Here is a 10265-nt window from a genome sequence, read left to right as displayed (position 1 = left end):
TCTGGTAAGTACTTGCATCATCCTCAGAGCAATTAAAAAAAAAATTTGACAACTTACAACTTGACCACAATGCACCAAGGCTATAATATTTCCCATACTGGGCATGTTTGGGCCCAGTTCAATTCACCTGCAAGCCACCATATCCTGTACTCTGACTCATGCATTAATTGTCGTTTTAGCTAAATGTCTCCATCGGCATCATAAGTCTGGCAGTCAGTATTATCTCAAGGAGTTTTGGCGTGATTACTATAAATGAAGATATAAGTTAAGGAAGAATGCCATTTCGCTTTGGGGTCAACGGAATGCTGGGAGTTGGTTCACACATAATAACAGTGCACGGAGTCATTTGAGAGGTTAACCTCAAATGTGCTGTGCTGTGGAGGACGGGCGCTTTGAAATGAAACCCGAACGCAGGCAATTTCGTTCCTCCCCAGAGCTGTTAATGTGCATGAAGCGTGGCAGTCGCGTGCGGGAATTTGAGTTGGTTCGCCCCGGGTACAGGTATCCTATGCCCTAAAATTTACGCCTCCGCCCCCGCCCCGATACTTGCGTTTGTTATTCAGAGGGTGCGTCGAATCTGGCGAGTCCATCTCGCGGTGTCAGAGAGCATCCCTCGGAGAAATCAAGCTGTCTGTGGAGACAAATAAAGACAGACGGAGACTCCGCTGCACAATAGGAACGGCATGCCCGGGTTATCAAAAACCATGTTACCGAGGTTACCGAGGTCTCGCAATGTAAACGCGTCTCAAGGAAATCACTTAATCTTGCCAGCTCCGTTGTATCAGTAGTTTCTTTGCATAGGTTGTTGAGATTAGATTAGACTGTTTCACATACATACATATATAGTTTACTTTAAGGGGTCTGTCAGTCTGTGAACTTATGCTGCATTGTATTTCTTTGTATTTTTAAATCAGCATTCAGTACGAACAGCAAACCGTTGATTAGCTGTCCAGCATGTGATAATATAGGACAGAAGTGCATGCTACCAGAGAGAGGTCAAGTCTTAAATACCCATAATGCCAGATCAAAAACATTGCTGAATACTACATAACTGAGCAGTCTTCTCCTTTGTATTGTCACCCCCCATGTAACATTAGTGCATCAGAAATAAAGATGGCAGCCTGTTACAGCTCCTCCGGTCATATTTCACCATCAGTGACGAAGTGTTTAATCAAACTGGCTGTTTTGACAAAGGCCGCACGAATTGCAAGAAGGCTCAACGAGAGGTTCAAAGTGTAACATATGCTGTTAGCAAATACGCGCAATAATAGAGCGAGCGCAAAGCTTGTTGGCAGAAGAATGTAAAAATAAACAAGTGGTCCGTATTTGGCTCAAGTTTCAAATCACAGTATATCATGAATGGAAATCAAGATTTTAAAAAGTATGTATGTATGAAAATGGATAAAATCGTGTCTGCCTTTTACTGTGGCAAAGGAGAATAAAGTGGTGCCTTTTATAAAGAGCCTGTAAAGACCCTAACCCTAAGGAGAATGAAGTGGTGCCATTTATAAAGAGCGTGTAGTGAGGATCTGTACTGGCTGAGTTTTGGGCGTAGGACTTAAGAGTTAAGAGACACAGTCACACAGATCAAATCAAAATTTAAAATGGGTTAGGTACCTACATGGCATGGCCAAGTGTTGTATATTCATGCTCATCTTAGTCTAGAGGACACTATCTTAGAATTCACATGAAGTACACCCTCTCAGAAGTCACAAATAACACGATGTTGGAGGTTTTTAGTAAGCACACTGTAGCGTTACTGAGCATATCTAATATCAGTTCTTATTTTACATAAATAATTTCTCTCTGAGCATGCCTTCTTCCAGTATTTACAAGTTTCTAGCCAATAATTAATTAGGCAGTCACTCAGTTTTGTACTTTTTAGCAGCATGAATGTTTGACTCATTACAAAAGCATCCCAGACATTTCCTCTTCAGACTTGACTCCATTCCCTGTGACCAGTCAGACCTTTGCTTGGTTAAACATTATTATCAGCGGTTTCCAAACAGCAGCTATCCCCTAGATCACCACAAGAGCAATTCAATGACCCCCTTCACCAGCACAGCCCTCTTAAATATATATTGTGTCACACAGAATAAATACAGAATCAACCACTTCCAGAACCTGTGACTGACAATGAAATGGGGTCGACCTCTGACCTCGCCCGTCCTTCTCAGGATTCCCTGCTTCAGAGACACCGTGGGGTTAATCCGTGCGGCCTCTGCGCGCTTTATCACACCACGGAGAGGCAAAGCGCGATCAACATCACATCACCCACTCAGTCACCGTGATGGCTTGCAGAGATGGATGCCCGCGGAGCATTGGGTTTTATGCACGGCTTTCCTTCATTTGCAAGGCACGGACATCACTTCTGCCCCCCCCCCCGCAAAACCCTGAGAAACGCAACCCCCCGGCCGACGCTTCATTTATCTCTTTTGTCGTTGGGGTTTTCCGCGAACGCCCTGTGACTCATGTCGCCGCGCTCCACATTAGATTTATACGCCGTTGCGCAGGGCCCCACGGTGATGCGCGTCGACGCCGTTGTCACATTGATGAACGGAAGTGATAGTGTGTCGTTACGTGTGTCATCGATACTGCGGAGATAACGGCAACAGACAGAGATATTGCAGCATGTCTGACTCGGGATTGATGTTCAGGATCCGGGCTCCACGAATTGGGCCCCTGGCGCCTTCCTGTGTATGTCTGTGTGTGTGTGTGTGTGTGTGAGTGTGTGTGTGTGCGTGCACGCGTGCACTGGCGTGGAATCTCTTATATCAGCCAATTAGAGTGACAGACAACAGTATGCCTTCAAAAATGTTACCGTGGTTACATGTGTCATTACGCAAATGTTTGGATCATTACCACCCGATTGGTTTCAGGGCCCTTCATTTTCCACAGGCAGTGGCAACAGATAGTTACATGTAACATATAGGGACATTATGTATAGAGGGTGAATATAACTGTGCAAGGTATTCAATAATTGGATGATTTCAGTTGAGGAGTTGTGATTTTTGTTGGAACAAAAATCAGCATATATATGAAGTGGTTCCAGAATCCCTTGTCAGAATATAAACCCATACAGCCTTTAGCAAAAAATTTGGAGGATACAAATGCATCACACACTTCCTTCATCCTCACATAATAATCATAAAGTAAAATATTAATGATGTCTGTTTTAAAGAAATGGACCGTTAAACGATTGTGAGTAAAGTGCTGTTATTAGCAGGACCAGTGTGGATCACACAACACTCTCCCTTTTAAAACTCCTGCCGAGATTCGGGAACTCAGTTCTCAATTTATTCAGAACAGAACCTTCAAAAATGCAAGCTTTGACGATTCTAATGAGGGTTCTCTTCAATGTTGCCCTCCTTGCACAAAGTATAGAGGCACATGGAGATTTCCACCAGCCCTTGGAGGAACAGTGAAAAGACATCAAATGCATATCTAACCACTGGAGTGGAATCTGACAAGTCCTTGAGAGCTCACAGCAAGGGTTTTGGAATGGACGAGGCAGTTGCAAAGGTAGCCTTTTTTTTTTTTTTCATCAGCGTGTCTTCTGTTCGGTAGTCATACGAGGGCACTGAAGGGCATAAAAAGCACAAGGCACAGTAGAATATAATATATTCCAGCCTTGTTTTTATTGAGTTTCGTACAGAATGCCGACAGAATGCAAACGCATTTGCAGAAATGGCGTTTGAGAACTTGATGACTCAAAAAAAAGTGTGCACAGTTGGTCTGAAGACAGAGAATTTAGACTGAGACAATAGTGAATCACTTTCTCACAGCATCGAAAAGCCAAATTGGCAGAAGTGTTGGTGCTAATTTGCCGTTGCCAAAATTGTAAGTAGGACGAATGAGAACACCTCTGGGGGAAGATTTTAACAGGTTGACACCCCTTTTGTAAACACTGTTGGTAATTTAAATTGAGTTCAGATGCACTTCTTGTTTCAGCACTGAAAGTTATTTTGGCCCCATGGCGGTGGAATGCGAACTGTTTTCCTTGGCTCTTCCAAATGATGTAATGTTTGGACTTTCGACGTAGCTTGATTTCTAACACTTAGATAGCCAAAGTCATTTGGACTCGCCATCTGAACCCTGTTTACTCTGGCCCCATTGTAGTTTAGTGAAAATAAAAAAGCAAACAAATGCAACAAGGTGAACTACACACTGAATGTTAAATTAAGGCTTAAAAAAAAAACAGACAAGGTTTACTATTAAACAGAAGCGTGTTTTTTTTTTATTATCTTTTAGCTGCTTGAAGCTCTTACTTGCTTACATATCCTGTCTTCATTTTTGGTTAACTTCATTCAGGCAAAAATGCGGCCGCCAGATGTTGCAGCCCCACTTGTGCCAAAGGACCCCTCTGCAAACTAACATACATCTGATCAGAGGTGCTGATTGGGCATTGTCTACACAAAATATACAGAGAGAGGTAGGATGGACTAGGCTGGCAGTTTGATTCACAGGGAAGGTTCTAGAATGCTAGGTCTGAGCATGAATGAATAATTATGTATGTTGTTCTGTGGTCATGTAGCGGTTAACAAAGCAATGTGTATGCATGCATAAGACCCTACAAAGCTATGTGCAGCAATTGTGGGTATTACTTACACTCACCCCTGAGTTCCGTCAGCCTTTAATGTTGACTGACAATCAGAGGTAGACACCCCGGCTTCACAAAGTAAAAGTCCTGCCATATATTTGTTCTAGCCATTCATTACACCAGCTGGATTTAATTAGCACAACTCTTCAGCCAGGTAGAAGAGCTAATTAGTGAAATCACCTTGTTTAGTGAATGGCTAGAACAAATACATGGCAGGGCTTTTACTTTCTGAAGCCAGGGTGTCCACCTCTGCTCACAATTCAGTGCAAGTGCACTGTTAGCAAGTCCAGTGAGCTCAGTGTAGCAAATCCAGAGAAAATAACTGAAACATTTGTGTTTGTACCCAAAAAGTACATAATGACATTTATTTCTAAATCAGATTTAAGTACAAACGGTGATTGAATTCAGGAGTTAGTAGCACTGTGACCTGCACAGCAGCCTTGAGGTGAGAAAAGAAAAACATGACACAGTTAGATATCTTTACAAGATAATATTATTGAACTGTGGATCTGGGCCATCTCGTTTATATGCCCATAGAGATAACACAGCTACACTGGGAGGTTGTGAGCATATCAGATAACTGTTCTCAAGTATTAGCAGAAGGGAACCACAAATATGCAACTCGGGGTCATCTTTGGTTCACAAACAAATATCTGCTTTGCTCAACAACTGTTAATCCTAAAATGAGCAACATTTTGTCATTGATTGTGTGGGGATTGACAATCTAGAAAACTGTCAAGGCATTGCAATAGCATGACAATGCATTTTTGTCTTCCTGATAACCCCATAATGCTTGATATATGGAATATCAAACACTTATCATTAACAATTCATACCGCCAATGAAGACTTGTGTGAGAGGAAAAACGCCCAAACAAATGTGCATTGCTAATATGAAGGTATAGCAATGCTAATAAATGATTTAGTCAACAATAGTATGAACAAAGCAGTTTTCTGAATGCATTTGGTCAGGTGTGCCATACTCAACAATAAGCCCTGTGATATTTTATTCATGAATGCTTCCTTTCATAAACTATCATCCCTATCAACTATAATCCATCAGCGCCATCTGAGAAACACCCTTTCAACAGTTTAGCAGGCAGATCTAGATCTTTGCTACAGTCGACTCCACGGCCAGCTGTTCAGAAAATCAAACATGCGCTCAAACACCGTTCTTAAACTGTTGGGGATCCAAGCTGCTCAACTGAATTTCTTTTCAATATCAAAGCCACTGCAAATGATCTTATAAATAGATAATAAGGCTATGCAAATTTTATCTTAACGAGAAATATTGCTCTTCCCTGCACCAGAAGGTGCGATCAACATGTGCTATAGCCACATGTTTTCCAGCAAATGTCTACATTTTACATTCTGTGAATCCTGTGAATCACTAATCATGCCGGGAGAGCACTTCTAAATGTGGTGCTAAGTGCTTTCAACTAAATAAACCATTAAACAGTCTTCAGAAATCTTTTTTTTTTTTCTTCATAATATTCAGATCATATAAAGATCAGATTTTTCCATTTAACAGTTTACGTTACAGTTGTAAGTTCTGACGTGTTTACATCTGCAGAAAGTCACTCGGATGTGTGCGCACGGCTCATTTTAGCAAGTGCTTAAACACACAGTGGTGGGTGCTGCTAAAATTTAAGCATAACTCATTCAGAATAATGCAATACATCAAAGCTGCAAAAAAAAAAAACAATTTTAAAAACTTCAAGCAAACAAAAAAGAGGAAGAAGCTTCAAACATTTGAAGCAAGTGGGCTACCAGGAATGTGGAATTAAAGAGGAAATGGCACTGTAGAGTTGAAATCTAGAGCAGCTTTTAAGTCCATTAAATAATTTAGCTTCCGGCATTTTAACAAGTTGGTCCACTTAGTTCTACAGCTGACACTACGAAGAGTGACTCCCGCTAATACCAGATGTTTTACTAAAATGACTTTGGAGAAATGTATGTTTTTTTCTTCGAATCTAGACTGATAGGACACATATTTGTCATACTGATGTTCCGTGTGAAGGTTTGGGAGGAGTTTGTAGATAATGTGTATGCAATTAACGAATCCTAAAGAGCCCAGTCCCTTCCGCGATTGTAAAACTGCACATCCTTCCTGCATCAGCTGTTCATGGCATCCCTCCTCCACCCCATCTCCCCCTTTTTGGCCCTGTTTATGGTGTTAAAACAGGGGTCAACAGCCTCGGCCCACAGCTAGGTGCAATCCTTTGTCGGACTTAAAGTACCACTATAATCGCATCAAAAGCAACCTCCACGCTTTGATTGTATGGAAATTCATACAATCATAAATTTTACTTTTTTGCTGAGTAGGGTCTCTTACTCAGAGCAAGACACAACTTGCATATCATCCATTTATGTAGCTGGATATTTCCCGAGGCAGTGATTTGCAGTGTACCACTTGGTAATCAAATCCATCAAATCCACAACCTTTGTGTGACAGGCCCTGATCATTATCACTACCATCAGTGTTACTGGCACTGTTAGCAAAACTTAGTGACCTTGAAGTTTCCAATGACAATGAATTGAACAGTATTTGTAGATCTGTATGGAATTAGAATCTGAGTTTCTGAGCATCTTAGTTGATTCGACTTTGTACATCAGTGTAATCACAGTGCAAGACTCCCTGTCAATGGTTTGTGTCTGGGCCTGCAACCTTGGAGAAAATAAACTGTAGACATGCAGACATATACAAATCACATCTCTCTGTATTCTTAATTTCAATGCGATTCTCATGTGTGCTTTTTAAAAAAAGAATCACTCAACTCCCAGCTCATGTTATGTGTTATGATTGCTTCAGTAGCTGCTGCAATTAAAACAAGAGAATTTAACAAAGATAGCTAGTCAAAGAAGCTACATTGCATTTAGTACAGTGGAATGAATTTTGGTTTAACATTAATTTCAGCCAACATAATTAGGCGGGAATCTCATTTAAGGCAAGACAAGAACTAGATTTTAATATGGATTGCATTTTCAATATGAATATTACTTTAAATATGTTCACAAAAAAATCATACGGGTGTACTAATGCATGAAATATGGAAGACAAAATAAAAAAAAAGAACAGGTATGAAACAGATGGTTGGGGAAAAGAAAATTAAAGAAAATAGCTCATCATACACAGTAAGCAATTACAAGTATACGGGAGCATGAGCCTCCAGGTATCTCGCTGTCTGTGTTTGAGAGGGTCATTCACCACAGTGTCTCTCCCTGCCTGTCAGCACACACTGAGCTGGAATGTCTGGACATGTGTCTTGTGTGGGATTCAGGGACGGGCAGTCCTTTTTGGGTTACTCCCCGGCTTAATTAGTCTAATCATATCAAGCGCAGCGAGTGTTTTCGCTACATTAAGCTCTGTCTGCTGGTCTTTTAGCCACAAACTCTGGTGATAAGGCCCCGGCGCTGTTTTGGACGCCAAAGGTGTCCCACGGCGACTCTGAGGAGAAACAGATGAGGTGAGGAAAACGCAATGCATGCTGGGAGCTCGGGGCCAGGCTGCAGACTGCTCTGTTAAGCTGCCTTCTTGGCGATTAATACAGTGTCGTGAGAAACAGATGAAACTATTAGACAAGGCCCTGGAATTTTTAAGCGATTTCACAAAATTTTTACAGCATCTCAAATAATACTGCTACAGAAAGATTCATGGCTGAAAGTTTATGCATTCATTTTCTCCTTCTTGGAAATAAAGACATTTTCAGCACTCGACGTGAGCTCCCTCAATACTTTTACAGTAGGTGTATCCTTTTAAAAAAAAGCCAATACGTTTATCAAAGGCCAAGCTGGACTGAATTTGTTAGGAGCATAAGCTGTACCTTCGGAGCTACACTAACATAAATTGCCACAAACACGGTAAGCGTCGCCTACAGTTAGCTCTCTAACTATTAATTGAAACACGGCTCTTTGTTCCAGCTCTGGCTATGACTGAATTCCAGCTCATTTACTGTACTATTTGATAAATCCATCCCTCCGTGCCCCTCAAGGTATGATTTAATGTGCAGTTTCCCACTGTAAAAAAAATATGCATGAGAATGTGTTCTCATTAGTTGCTGGTGAGGCACAAAGAGATATTAAAATGCTGAATCACCCAGTGAAAGTGCCAGCTCTGATGACAGAGGGGGCTGAAGGTAGAGCTAACTGCCTTGTAGTGTGATGTTGCTAACGTCCCACGTCTCAGTGCAGGGACTCAACCTCAGTGAGTCACTGTTGGGACACTTTCAGGGGGGCCAGACCCTAGCATGCGCTGCTTACAGCCTGACCTCTCGGTAATCTTCCCCGTCAGAGAACGAAGGGCCTGCTTTGCTCTTCACGCCGCATCTGGGCACCTGCTCCGAGAGCCGCTGGCTTCAGGTGTGCCGGGGGGATTATTTCACCCTTTATCTCTGTTTGCGTTTGGGAGGGGCCCCTGTGGGCCCAGAGGAGCTGTAGAAAGGGGGGGGGGGGTGTTGGTGTTGCAGAGGGACAGAATCTCCCATGGGACAGGGGGACGGGGGCAGGGGGCTCGGGGGGGGGGGGGGGGGGGGTCAGGGAAGGCAGCGCCAGCTGATATCTCACTAAGCAGTCTACATGCACAGCACGCTGCTGCCCCTGGAGAGAGCTGCTCGCCAGCCCTGTTTTTTTAAACTTTCCCTTTAATCTTTTAAGTACCCACAGAAATGCCACAGCGCTGTTGACCTCCCCTCCGGGGACGGTGGTGGCGCCTGCAGCTGGCACCGCCGCGGACGTGAGGCCGCATGCAGATGCCGCCGGCCCTCGCAGAGCGGCTCTCTCTCTCCCCTCAGCTGTGCTGCAGGGGGCGAGTTACGGGCCTCCGCGGCCCCCCGGAGCCCAACTGGTGGAGGGCCCCACACCAGAGGGAGAGAGAGAGAGAGAGAGAGCGTGAGAGAGAGACAGAGAGAGAGAGAGAGGGAGGGAAAGAGAAAGGGTGGGGATAGAGAGAGAGAGAGTGTGTGTGTGAGAGAGAGAGAGGGAGAGAGAGTGAGCGAGAGAGAGAGAGACAGAGAGAAAGAAAGGAGCTAGAGAAAGTGTGAGAAAGGGGGAGAGAAATAGAGACATAGAGAAAGAAAGAGAGGGAGAGAATAAGAGTGTGAGAGAGACACACATCCTCCTTCATCTGTACATCACCATAGTGATGGACCCCACCCCCCTCAATCCCCATCCCCTATTTCTCTCCAAATGACCCCCCCCTCACTGCAATGCTCTCAGACTGTCAGGACGAGTTTACGCTGGAAACCCAATCAAGCAGCCCGCCTCCTGCCTGTACTCCATCACCCCCTCAACCCTGTGGCATGCTGGAAGAGTCAATCTGCAAGTCTGAGCTCTGAATTATTCTTCGCCCCGTCGACTGAGACAGGCCTCATCTCCGCAACAGGGCCCTGGACCTGGGCGATAGATGACACCCCCCCCCCCCCAAACAAGGCACACTTGAGCAATTACCCCCAGATCTAAAAAGCCATTACAAAAAACAAATAACGCCTGGATTCATTCCTTTCATCTCACATAGAGAAGAAGAAATGTGTGCCACAGATATGAAACAAATGACCATTCCCACGCTGAAAATGACTCTCTCCCCACATCAGAGTTCTGTTTTGGATATTAAGACATAACCAGTGTTATCACGCTCTTTATTAAAACTCCTTATTTGAATACTTAGCATT

Source organism: Megalops cyprinoides, chromosome 2, assembly GCF_013368585.1.
Source record: "Megalops cyprinoides isolate fMegCyp1 chromosome 2, fMegCyp1.pri, whole genome shotgun sequence".
NCBI lineage: Eukaryota > Metazoa > Chordata > Actinopteri > Elopiformes > Megalopidae > Megalops > Megalops cyprinoides.
This window is presented reverse-complemented; position numbering follows the sequence as displayed.